General features: G+C 48.7%; 1 protein-coding gene across 1 annotated transcript in view; it reads left to right on the top strand.

Annotated features, from left to right (window-relative positions):
* The window catches only part of FTO (FTO alpha-ketoglutarate dependent dioxygenase), a 451554-nt gene that overhangs the window by 386278 nt on the left and 51373 nt on the right, over positions 1 to 13903 (top strand). The gene's annotated exons all lie outside the window — the stretch shown is intronic.

Here is a 13903-nt window from a genome sequence, read left to right on the forward strand (position 1 = left end):
ACACATGGCTTCTTCCAACCTAATTGTAAACATGTTACTTTTCAGCACATCAGGAAGTCTTCCCTGTGGTTGTATGCCCAAGTGACATGCCAGTGGGTGAGACCTGTAGGAAAACAAGGCATACATAGGGCCCCTTGAGAGAGTGCCGGTTAGGAAATGGGAGCGAGGGGGTCGGTCTTGTTGGAGGGGCCAGGGAAGGCTTCCGAGAGGGGAACGACAGGAGAGCCACCTGAAGACTTGGCGCTAGCCTTCTACACAGAGGGGAGCAAACAGTAAGTGTGAGGGCCCTGGGGTGGGAGTGAACTCAGGGTCTGGGTGTAACAGACAAAAGAGAGGAGGGGATGTTCAAACTCGGGTCAGGTGATGACAATTCGGAGGATGGCAGAGCCCAGGGAAGAGGCGTGGGTGTGATCTGAGCTACAGAGTACTTAGAAAGTGAAACACCTCGTGCTTCTAAGGACAGCATGAGGAAGGTTTGTGTAACATTGAAGAGCTTTCACCTCTCTGGATACCTCACATTTCAGGAGTCCCGGAGTCGCATCAGTTCCGTAAAGGCCTGGGCTGCTGACCAAAAAGTTGGTGGTTCACACCTGCACCGGGGGCTTCAGAAGATGGCCCGGCCATCTGCTTCCTCAAGGGCACGGCCGTGGAAGACCGACCCTCTGGGACAGTTTCACCCACCCACACGGCGAGCTCATTCGGGGCAACTGGAGCTCACTCGGGGCAACTGGCCTACGCCAGCTCTGCATTGCACAGCTTCTAGTAAGAGCATTTTATGGCCATGCCTGCTTTGAAGTTTGTAAAACGCTCTACGTTTATGGAATTATTTTTACAGCTTTTAATCATTTGAAGGCATTATCACTGTATTCCAGTAGAATCAGACTTAAGCTTGTAGTCCCTCAGAAATGCAGGGCTTTGAGCTTTCTTATGTCACTCCCTATGTCTTGTGACAGCCGGAGAGGAAGCAAGCGTTTTCCCCCCTCCTCCCCCCACCCCCCAGGCAGAGCCCCAGATCCTGGGAGAATCCCTGCTGATGGCCCTGCTGTAGGGGAGTCCACTGGGGCCATGGTGAGCACCTCCTGGGGTGGGATCCCCAGGATGCCTCCACTTCTGGGGCCTCACTGGCTAAACAGAAATTATGAAACTATCCAGAGCAACAAGCTCATAAATAAGAAGCGACGAGCATAGCATCTCAGGGGATTATTGAGTGCCTGGGTTCTCCTGCAAGACACACAAGGAAGGGTGAAAGTGTCTAATAAGGCCTTTAACGTGTGGCCTGATGGGCCAATGGTTCCGAAGGAGATCTGCTCTATTGGAAGAGCAAATGAGAAGATCAGTGTCCCGTCGGTGACTGTTGCCTGTGACAAGGACAGGCAGGCTGGTTGAAAGAGCTTCTTTGTACGCCTTTGTATCCAAGTGTCGTCTCGGCTCGGATCTCTGGAGCAGATACAGGTTTAGCTTCCAGGTTTGGTTGATGCCATTCGGGGTAAAGCAGTTCCAGTAAAAAACTTTCGATGGATGGGAGTCTGGCCTGGTCTTGGTGATGGCCCCCGGGTTGGTGGCTCGGCTCTCTGTGTATTGCTCCCTTCATGGAAGGCCCTGGGCAGGGATGCCATTCTCATGAGCTCAGTGAAAGCACAAGTCATTTTGATTCCGTCTCACTGAGTAATTGCACCCGTGCTGGCTGGGTCCAGAAGTGTGGCACAAATTAATTGGACACCAAAAAAAGTGACTTGCATGCAGTTGGCACTTCTGTTCGCATTAGGATCAGAAAGAGCAATTGGATGAAGATCGTTTCAGGAGAAAGCAAAAAGCATATGTTACTTATTGTGCTGGAGGACTGTTTTCTTATGTGAAAAGGGAATGCCGCGTCATTAATAATGTCGGCACGCCACACCAATTCCAGTCGGCCTGATAGATTAAACATGAGCCCTCTCTCATTATGCCGGCAGCCGGAGAACGCTGGCGTCCCCCCAGCTTGATATGTATTCGACGCACAGTCAAGCCTCTGAGTTGACATCTTCTTCTAAAATTGTTTGGCTGTAATAAACATAAAACTTTCACCACTGATGTAAAGCATTGCTGGTTGGCATCATTTCCTACCCCCTTTTAATTATTCCTGACACTGTGGAGAAACATCTAATATAAATCTGTAATGTGCGCTGATGACAAACTACACGGTTGAAGGACCATGTAATTTCTCCACAATTAATTAAAGTGCATGGAGGGGTTTTTTTCTCCCCCCCTTCCTTCTTTCTTTCTTTCTCTCCCTACCCCCACCCCCACCCCCGTCCCCCAACTCCACCCTTGCAGCCAGATGCCACTGACTGGCTCAAATAACACTGCTGTCAACTGTAAAAAAATTAAGATCCAAACCGTAAGAAAGGTACTTAGATAAAGAAACCAGATGCCGGGTCCTTTGTGACACCACGGCATACATCTTGGCGTGAGCCCCCCATTGCCCAACAGCTGTACGCGAACAGCCTTAATTACTCACCGACCTCGGCAAGCCTGTCAGCCGTTTATTTCCACACGCATTGTCACTCGTGTACATCTTTTATTAAAAATTGAGTGGTGCCAATCGGCAAAGGGAAGAGCCACAGAGACGCGAGCAGGCCTTGAGCGCCAAGAGGCTGCTGCCGGTGGAAGCCCGCAGCCCACTCAGGTGTGCTGGCCCGTGCGTGTGGCCACCCGGAGGAGAGAATCGCCCCACACTGCCGTCGCAGGCGGAGGGACCACCTGGAATTGATCAAAAGCAAATTAATTTTCATTTCCAATTAGGAAATACAATTAAAGCCAACATGGTGGGGGGGGGTCGTTGTAATGTTTACATATCGCTAATATGGTAGGAGGGTGTGAGGAAGTGCCAGGTGAAATGAAATACGTGTCTTGGTATCTTTGCATTTAATTCATTAATGTGTTAGGGAGGCGGCTCCGGCAGCCGCAGTGACTGCAGTTTGCCTCTGTGAGCTGCCTGCCTTGCCACAGAGCTTAAAGGAAAGGGGAGAAGGGAGAACAAACAGGGGCTGGGGGTGGAAACCCTGAGAGGGTGCATCTCCACAGGGTCCCTGCCCAGGGTCCTCTTCCCAGAATCCTGCTGTGACTCGGGCCTGTGGACATTTTCACACACTCACACACCTGGACTCGGAAACCAGAGTTTGCCTTGCAGTCCTGCCCCGGCCTGCTGACTGTCAGTGTCAAAGTCTTCCTGGTCCCCGCCCAGCCGGCGCCCCCTTTCGAGCCTGACCAGCGTGGAGACACCGAGTAATTGTGGGGAAACAACTGCCAGCCTCACAGGATCCCGGCTCTTTTCACTTGACTCTTCCCTGGGGTCCCCTGCTGCCTTTTGTTGATGTGTCCAGGGCCCTGTGGGGCCGCAGATGCCCTGCAGCTGCCTGGTGATGTGGGTTCATCACCCACAGTGGTAATTTGGGGAGCTTTGAGCCTGATTTTAAGGAAAGTCAATTATTTGTCCATTGTGAGCCCTAGAATTCCAGATCTGAGACCCACCAGAAGCTAGCCAACATGGTGCACCGGTTCTCATCGCCTCTCCCCGCTCTCCCCGGGCAGCCACACAGGCGTGCATGCCCCAAGCCTGCTGCCATGCTGATGAGAATCCTCTAACCATCCCTCCCGGACAGCAGCTTTTTGGAAAGCATCATGGGTGATAAATATTTTGTCATATGAATAACAATGAAGATGGCTTCCGATAATAGCTGACATCTTTCTAAACTCCTCTGGGTGATGGATTAAGAGGAAGAGAAGGTTCTGGGTCATGGAAACAGCTGCTTTTCCATGAGAGATTATTCAAAGCAGGGTGGTGACCAGGAATCCCCAGGACTCCAGGCCGCGTTTTACCTCACGCCACCTTTATCCCAACGCAGGGGTTTAAAGTTCCTCCTCGCCTGGTATTTGTGCTTGAAAAGAAGATTTTATTACTTCTGCTACAGTGGAATTTCTCTTTTTACTAGACAGTTGGCATGGCTGCAGCCCGAAACCGCAACGGGGTTGTTAACACGCCGGGATCAGTTTTTCCCCCTTTAAAGTTATTCTTTATTTTTTTAAAGGGGGGTGGAGGGGGCGGGCGCCTACAAATCAACAGAACTATTAACTTTTTGATTTATTTGCTACACAGAGAAAAAAAAAAAAGAAGCGAATGTAAAGTGACAGAAAGACCAGAACAGACATTATGAAAACGTTCTATGTGAACATTTCCAACTGAAATCGTACCACAAGCAGTTGGTTATGGGGAGATAGACAGCTTCCATTTCCTGATTGCATAATAGACATGGGATTTCTTTTTCCTCCAAAAATGCAGTATTCACAGCATTGACAATGCTTGCTGGGCTTTGGGCTCTGAAGTCCTCCTCCTGAGGATGGGCTGATAGGCTCTCAGTAGCTAAGAATTTCCACCGTGTCTTCAACTTCATGGGAGAAGGGAGATGTTGCTGACTTGTGGAAGGCCAGAAAAAGTATCCAGGTGCCTGGAAGGCTGCCTCCATCCACCTGGCAGATAGTGTGGCCTATAGGAAACAAGCTCCCCCACCTAAAGCAAACCAGTACCAATAGCTCTATAGGCGGGGCCCATTGCTCCTATCAAGTATTCCAGACATCCAAGGATTTGAGCCATCACCGTGGATAGTGATGCCTACGGACAGTGGTCCTGAGTGGCCGTGCTGGGTCAGGCTTTGCAGTTGAAATGCCGTCGTTTCTCCAACATAGAGGTGGGGAAAAATAAGAGTATATACAATATACGAATGAAGCATTGGAAACCCCACCGGGCAGTTCTACTCTGTGCTGTAGGATCACAAACTGAGTTGGAATGAGCGCAGAGGTGAGAATCTTGGCTTACGTGTCGAATGACCCTCTCTGGGATGGCATATTCTTGGCTTTATTTACCCTGGAGTTTGCTTTTTTTGCACTTCAAAATACCCACGGTCTCAAAAGCATTCCTCATTTTAAAATCACCCTGTACATCAATATTCATTTTTATTTAATACGGTTTTGAAAAATTATATTTAAGGAGCCGCTTCTATTGTCTCATGTGCCCTTGGCTGGACAACAAAGGAACTGTCTTTTATGATGTGTTTTACGTTTTATGACTACTGAGAGAGAACATAGTTCTTTAATAGGTATATATGTAAGAGTTCCACGTTGTAAGTTTTCAGAGATTAAAAGTCAGGGGACAAATTCGTTGGATCACGTCTCTGAAGGAAGAAGGAGAACATGGAAACTTCAGAGGTGTGGATGCCAGAGAGAACAAGCCGTACACTCGTGGGCAGCAGGGGCTTTTCTGAGGTCCTGTGTTAGTCACCGCTCACAGCCGCCTGCTTTGGATGTGGGTGAGCGTTATGCGGGAAACATCATTCTGGTCCTTCTACGGCACGGTTGCGGGCATGTAACATGTTCTTTATTGAGCCAGGCAATTGACGGAGACGCCAGGACATTTAAGACTTGAGTCTACTGCAAATAAGACTTGCATTCTTGCCAGAAATGGATGCTTTCCGTGTCCACTGCTATCACACATCTCGATGATCCCTCCTGCCCGCTCCCCTCTTTTTTTTAATCCCGACTCTTAAAAACAATAATGTCAAACAACTCCGGCGGGGTGGGGGGGAGTTAAATATTTCCATATGAAGAGCTGATTCAATTTGTATGGTTTTCTTTTCAGTAAAAATTGATAAAGGATGAAACACGGCGTGGCTGGTGCCCTTCCCGAGCCTCTCTTCTCGCTGCTACCCAGCTCTCAGGGCTGCTGCCAGCTGATATGCCAGCCTATGGCCCAGGTCCTGAAATGCCCCCTCCCAGGGCATGTGGACTGCAGATGAGGTCTTTCCGCTTGAGCAACATGGTTCTTCTGTGTCCCTCCTCCTCCTCAAGGGCAGGCTGAGTCCCGAGGCCATGGAAAAGCATTGTGATTAATCCTGGGACCTATGATGCTGAATCATCTCAGATTCTTCCTGCTGAAACTAGGAGGAAGCTATCTAGCTGAGGGCTGATAGAGGGAGGAAGATGACTTACTGACTAACATGTCTGACATGGTCCAGACTATTTGATTTTAGTTCAGCATGATCTTGAGCTCAGCTTGTATTATTTTGCCCTGTGATATAGTTGACTTCTTTCGGCGGTCGTTTTACTTTCAGTAAACCTCTCCTCTGTCAGTCACACGATGGTTACCCGTGATCCCAGGACTCTGTCTTCCCTGTTCCCATCCAGTGGACCCTGTCATTCCCAACAAGGCTGTCATTTGCCTTGATCACTGCCAGGTGGATGGGATGATGCCAAGGACAGAGGTGACTGCCCTAGAAACCCTTAGACCAGTGGTTCTCAACCTTCCTCATGCCGCGACCCTTTCATACAGTTCCTCATGTGGTGGTGACCCTCCAACCATAACATTATTTCCGTTGCTACTTTATAACGGTCACTACACTACTGTTATGAATCGGGTGACCCCTGTGAAAGGGTCGCTCAACCCCCCAAAGGGGTCGTGACTCACAGGTTGAGAACCGCTGCTTTAGACTAGCACTTGGTGACCGTGGGGTTTTCTGGAGGCAAACGAGGATGAGTTGGATGGATTCAAGGTGACACGATCGAGACTTTCCCATTTCTATGGGAAAACCCATTCTGTCACTGCAGTGAAACAGAAAAGTGGAACTTTGTGATCAGAAAGTTGGGGTGAAGCACATCCATTGCTTCCATTTTCATTCCCCTTTAGAATGCTTCACGATTTTCTTAGTGTGGACTTCTGAACTTGCCTTTGTACTTTCCCAATGTTGGGAGTTTATGGGCCTCTGTGGCTGTGCCATGTCAACCAAAGGACACAGCCATCCTGCCGCTTCTGTTCTCAAACACCACGCTCATCTTTCCTGTCTGGAGAGAGGAAGTTGCCAAGAGTCGATCTCCTCTAGGATCAGGCCAGCTTGAGCCTTCTTCCCTCACACCCCCTTGGATCTATAGGGCAACACCTATTTTCAGCTTTTTTTTTAATTGATCCTTTTTATCTCCAGCCGCTCTCTATTTCTGTCTCCCAGGGAGTCCCACAACTCTTCGAATAGTCAACTGTGACCACTTTCCAGAAAACACCTCCTGCCAGGTCTTGACCTAAAGTTGCCTGACTCTGCGGCTGCGCTGCTAGAGGCCACAGCGGCCCTGATCTTGGCTCCTCCTCTTTTAACCCAGTCAGGCACAAGACAAGCTGATAGATAGATAGATAGATAGATAGATAGATAGATAGATAGATAGATAGATAGATAGAACGAGCATTTTCGCAGGGGCTGCTCCTGTGCATCCTCCAATCAGAGATGGCAAAGATCCCTCCACTCAGGGACTTCAATTTTGTGACAAAGAGAAAGACAAATTTGGCTCCTAGCGTTTGCTAGACTCCAGGGAAGTCAGATGTGCAGCTGAGCTTTCACAGCTCTCTATTTGTCAAAATGAGCATTTAACGGAGGGCTCCCTTACTTACATCCACCCGCCCCTCCCACCCTGCTACCCACCCCAAGAACCAGTCGGGCAAACAAAGCCCAGGCCCTCCAAGGATTTCTCTCTAATTAAAATTTTACATATACCAAATAAACAAGGGCACTTCTGAAATGTAAATTTGTCGTTTTTGTAGGCAACTTAAATCAGCTCCACCTACCTTGAGACTAGTTTCTCCTTCAGCACAAGGCAGCCCACTCCTCGCAGGCTCCCTTCCGTCTGCACAGCGCAGATCCCCGTACACTTAGATCCTGGTGCGAGGCTTGTGTTTGTTTGTTTTTTTTTCTTCCTTGAACATTTTCTGCAGTTTAGTTATTTGCTGTAATTATCAAGTTCATTTTTCTCTAATAGATGTGATTAAGTATATTTAGCACTGTGTAATGAGTTTTCTGCCTGGGTGCATCTTAGCTAATAAGGAATTCCTTAGCGGCATCTCTGACAGCTGCTGCGAATCCCAGGCCTGCACTGCCACCAGAGACCCCTCCACGAACCGCTAGCAATTAGAAAATTAACTCCATTACACTAACCGTACAATTGAGGCTGAAATTTGATTACTAATAGATAGATCTTCATTCCAACGAGAAACTATAGGAATCAGGAAGACTGGGGAAGAGTGGCTGCCTCTGAATGTTGGTGTTGGTGAAGAATGTTACACACACTGTGGGCCCCTGGAAGCACAGCCCAGTCTGCCTTGGAGGAATGACGAGCTGAATGCTCCTTAGGAAGCGAGGATGGTGAGACTCTGCTTCACATGACTTGGACATGTTAGCTGAAGGGACGAGTCGCCAAAGAAGGGCATTGTTCTTGGAAAGGAACAGTCAGTGAAAAAGAGGGGGGACCTTCAACAAGGGCATTGACACAGTGAGCTCCATCCAACCTAGCCGCCTCTGGGAGGACGATGCAGGAAGGGTGGTGTTTCATTGGGTCATCCGCGGCATCATGGCGAGTCAGAACAACTTGATGGAACCAAACAACGGTACCCACGTGAGGAGGAGGAAGAAGGCACGGAAAGTGTTGGCATCCATCCACATTTTTTATCTAGGCAAATGTTCTGACACCCGCAACCCTTTCTGAACAGAAAGGAGAGTACAGTGCCTAGCTGATGGGTTATCACTCGGTGATTTGATGGGGATGAGGCTGAAAGTCTTTGTTGTTGCCAAGGTGGGTAGATCTTGTTGTTTGTGCCCTCTTGTTTCCTGTGAGGCTAGAGACCCCTGGGTGTGGTTGTTTCGGTTTTTCTTAGTGGGGTGGGGGGCGTGGGCCATCCAGATGATTTGCCTTTGTCACAGATGGGTCCTGATTTGTAAGGCTAAAGTGCTGAGGACAATTAGTAATTGGTGACTGGCTGCTATGATGTCGCGTTGCTTAGCAACGGTCCCTGAATTGAGTCCCTGGAAGGGACGTACAGGAAGAGACAAGGCAGGAAGATGAAATAGGGCCATTTCGCTGCGTAGGTGAGTCAGTAATGCAAAAAGAGTAAACGACATCATAGAAATCATAGAAATGGCTGAGTGGAAAACGGGGGCTAAAGAAACTGAAAAGGCAGACCGGAGTCCCTCTCCTGCTAAATAAATAAGGGCGTGGCAGTTGCACACCCACGATGGTGGAGGCCCTCGTCCTTTGGCTTTGACACCGTGCTATGATTCTCATGCAGGCAAACCCAGCAAGTGCTGTTTTCTCAAAGCGCCGCGTGAAAATGTACGGAAGGAATTGAGTTCTGCTCGCTTGGAATCCGTAGCCCCAGCTTAACTCAGCCCGAGTCGGCCTGTACCAGTGAACTGGGGATTAACCAGGGACAGGGTTCAGTGCTGGTTCATCCCTGCTCTGGGACCAGGTGGAATTGGTGCTGCAGTCGACTGACATTCGGTCTTTGAAGTCAGGAAGTGACTTAAAAGAAGGCAAGACCAGCATATTCGTTTCATTAGACTCAGCTAAGTGTGGAGACTCTCGGCAGACTAAGATATCACCCTGAACTACATGATTTAGAGAGCCGCTTTAGCCTCTGGAAGGCCAGAGGAGCTACAGAAAGTGGAAAAGCAGTCAAAGACCTTGATCCAGATACTGAGCCTTGTTAAGGAGCTGCCTTATCTCCTCGACGAGCCATGTCTGGAGGTCTACAAAGGTCCAGGGGCTCATTACTGTTAGTGAGGGTTGTTTTGCAATTAGTGTTGAAACACTGAGATAAAGACAGGATATATAGGAATTAAAAACAGATAACGTAAACACTAACAAAGAGTCTTAATCCCTTTGGCTGAGTGTTTTGCATGTTTACCTCCGATCAGAATTCTTAATAACATCGAGTGTGTTGCAACTCAATAAAAATTCCCTAGGAAGTAAGAAGTCGATTCTTGGATTAAGAACAGAAACAAAAGAACTTATACTTGCATCTCTCACTATAATAAGGAGGACGAAGGAAATAGAAATGAGTAAATTAAATTACAGGGGAAGCTTTTGTTTTGGTGCAGTTCGGTAGAGATCACTTATGGGCAAATACCGTCCCCACTATCTAGTGATTACTTGGGCGTCTTGTGAGGCAGCAAACAGATGATTCATCTCCACCTATGACTGGGTTTTCCCAAGAATGGAGGTGTTTTGATGCAAAGCTTTTGTGCAATGCAGCACAATCCGTGCTCTCCCGGCCCGGAGGTCTCTCCCTGTGGAGAGGCAGCAGATAACCATCTCCGGATGCTGCCAGCTACCTTTGAAGGGGTCCTCTGCACTTACAGCAGGCCACGGTGTTTCCAGGACCACGTATAATTATTTGGGAAGAAAAAAAATGTCTAGCGCATTATTAACATAGTAATAACATGTATAATAACACAAGTGATCTAATGGCCTCTGGTTCCAGTTTCATTACAGTAAGAAATGTGGGTGCCCTGAGGTCCTACGATCTTGCCCCTCCACCCGTGCTTTTTCTTTAGGCGGCGCTCATTTTCTCATTGTTCACCACGCTTCTTCCCTGCTGGGCTCTAACCTCTGTAAAGAAACTGCCTTCCACTGCTCTGTAGGTAGGTCCCCGGGACACAGCACAGGGCCTGCTGTGGGCCGAGGGCACCCAGGAAATCTTGGCGGACCTGAATCATGACCTGAGAAGCCGGCAGCATCAGCCAGCCTCCGATGAGCTCCACCTCCTGGCATCCGGGTGGGATACCCTCACTTTGATGTGTGCTAGATTTAGTGTGACAATAGAGACCTGAGACATAAAAAGGCAATGTGGCCTTGCGCTCGTGTCCTCTTCTCTCTCTCGGACTGCTCACTCGGGGGTCAGCGGGCGGCCGGGTGGGGAGCAGCCCTCAGAGGATCCCTCGTGGCTAGAATCCGAGCTGTGAGCCAACAATCACATGACTGAACTTGGACATGGAGCTTCCAGCCTTCATCAAGCATCAGATGATTCCAGGCTTAATCAAATGATTGCGGCTCCAGCCGTTACCTCGATGGCATTTCTCTGAAAGATCGTGAATCAGAACCGCTCAGCTCTGGAGTTCCCTCCCCAGAAGAAACTGTGAGATAATGATGCTTGCAGCCAGGGACGATGCCAGATGCTGCGGGATAGCAGCAAATCCAATAAGGGAACATAGTCTAGAAGACGGAGATAGACATTGAAATAGAGGGGCACCCCGAATACTTCTGAAGTGTAACGGGAAGTACATCAGCAATAAACCACACACAGCACAGAAAGCACTTTCTCCCTGACTGCAGCCTTGGTTAGCTTAGATTGCTTCCGCAAACTCTGCCTGTTACCATCGTTTTAGGTGCTGTGGAGACAGCCTAATGCACAGGGACTCTGTACACAGCAGAAAGACACAGTGACCCATCCTTCACCATCCTCACACTCATGGTTGTGTGGGGGCCCTATTTTAACCCATCTCTCTGAGCGGCGGTTCTCAACTTGGGGGTCGCCACCCCTTTGGGGGTCGACCGACCCTTTCACAGGGGTCACCCAATTGATAACAGTAGCAAAAGGACAGCAATGAAAATAATGTTATGGTTGGGGGTTTCCCGCCACATGAGGAACCGTATGAAAGGGTCGCGGCATTAGGAAGGTAGAGACCCTCTGCCTTTGAGAGTCTTCCTCTGTTTCACTCAGCCTGTACTGAGCATAATGCCCTCCAGGAGCTAATCCTTCCTCAACATGACCGGACTACTAGACATGAAGTCGCACCATTATCGCTCCTAAGGAGCCTTTCAGCTATGCTCTTCCAACACACAGTTGCAAAGTTCTCGAATATTCTTCACCCACACCGTCATTCAGATGAAGCGATTGTGCCTTGGTCCTCCTTATCCAGCTTTTGCATGCATACGACAAGTGAAAACACCCAGGCTTGGGTCAGGCACACCTTAGCTCTCAAAGAGACATCTTTAATTTTTAATATTCTTTCGCAGTAGATTTGCCCAATGGAATCTGCCCTCTGGTTTCTTCACTGCAGCCTCCATGGATGTTGATTGTGGGTGCCAGTAAAATAAACTCTTTGACAACTTCAACCTTTCCCCCAGCTTTATCGTGAGACTGTTTATTGGTCCAGTGGTAAGGTTTGGGGGTTTCCTTACGTTGGCATGTAATTCATCTTGAAGGTTGTCGGTCTTTGATCTTCACCAGTAAGTGCTTCCAGTCCTCTCTGCTATCAGCAGACAAGGCCGTATGGTCACACTACAGAGATAGCATGGATTCATTATGGAGCCAGCCGGCCCTGGGCTGTGAACATGGGAAGCTGACCATGACTCCATTTGAGTGCCTCTTGCCAGTCTGTCCTTTTTCGTTACTCTTTGGGGTGTCTCGGTCATTAAAAGCAAACGCTTTATTTTTAAATGGACAGATACACACGAGAGATTCTTTTAACATGCCGCATGCTCGTTGGGTGCAGAGACAGGTCTTGCCATGCTGGGAGGGTCAGATTGGCCAGGGAATCTCAGTGATGTCCCGGGCCCTGCTGCCTCCACCAATGGAATACTTTGGAGGAATGCTGAGAAGATACAGACCTCAACCAATAAAACCCTAGTGTAAACCATAACATTAGGAGCACATTTGCATAGGAACCCTGCCTGATGGGGCTGATTCACAGAGACCTCGTCCTCTGGACTCAACAGCACATGCTCCACACCTGAGCACGAGTGACAGACACGGTAGAGAGAAAAGGGACCTGGTTTGGCAGGGAAGCAGCCACTCTGCCAAGCCTGGGTTCTCCACTGCCAGGTGTAACTCAGGAACCAGAAGGTACGAGGACGGGCACCAAAGAATATTGTCCGTCTGCTCCCAAGTTTGATGCTAAGTTCCTCCAAAGCATCACATACTTTCCATGTGTTGCTGGCCCAAGGAGATGCCGATCCCATGCCCCTGCAGGTGAAGCCATTTAAGTGGGGAAAGGGCCATCCCCCTGCAGGTGAAGCCATTTAAGTGGGGAAAGTGCCATCCCCCTGCAGGTGAAACCATTTAAAGTGGGGCCAGGGAGCCCTTGTAGGAGAGACTCCAAAGGTGATTTGACTCCCCCAGCCCCACCCTACCCCCCACCTGTGCTTTCTGTGCAGAGACAGCAGGCTGGAACAGTTGGTGGGGGTTAAAGCTCTTCCTTGCTTTTTTTCTTTTCCTCGTCCTCAAAAAGGAAGGGGACAATCCTTCTTGGTGTGCTTCGGCTGCTGTGTCTGTTTTTGTTGTGTTGGTGTTGTTTTAAATAGGAGAACTTGTGAAATGAGACTGCAGAAAAGATGGACGTGTTTTATATATGGGATATTGCCTGTCTCTCAGATCTCTGTCTCGCTTATGGAAGGAACCAAAGTAGGGGAGATAAACTAATATTTTGTATAAGCTCAGCCAGACAATACAGATGATAAAGATGTTTCATCTTCTTATGCATGCAGAAAATATGAAAAATCGTAGTTTACACATATTTGCTCAATTCAAGTGTAAAATTGGGCCCCTCAATTGCCCTGGGCCACAGTGGCTGTGTTAAAGAAGCTCGATTTACCTTGCAGCCGAGTGAAAAATGATCAGAATATTAGACTCATCTAGCCCACATTAAGGAGCCATTGCATTTCCCGACAATTTTATGCTATCTCAATATGAAAACAGAGCAATTTCGACTCATATCAGGTTATGATCGGCAATTACAGTTGCATAATTCACCTCGTCGTCCCTTTGCAGGGCCTTGATTTTCCCTCTCGGTGACATTCCTGAGAAAGTGCCTGATAAAAATGTCATATATCATCCCGGCTTTAGGACTCGGGAGGGGTAATCTGCTGTGCCTTGCTGAGCCCAGATTCATCACTGGATTTTTGACTGGGAGGGGTCATGGCACTCATAATTTCCTGTTTGATATTGTCCTCGCCAGCTCTGACAAGGAGCTGTAAAAGCCGGGTTGTAGGCAATGGTTAAGCGCCGTTCCAGTGGGGCCCATCACCAGCAATAACAGGGCATTACTGTGGCTCGGGC

Source organism: Tenrec ecaudatus, chromosome 18 (assembly GCF_050624435.1).
Source record: "Tenrec ecaudatus isolate mTenEca1 chromosome 18, mTenEca1.hap1, whole genome shotgun sequence".
In the NCBI taxonomy this organism is placed as follows: domain Eukaryota; kingdom Metazoa; phylum Chordata; class Mammalia; order Afrosoricida; family Tenrecidae; genus Tenrec; species Tenrec ecaudatus.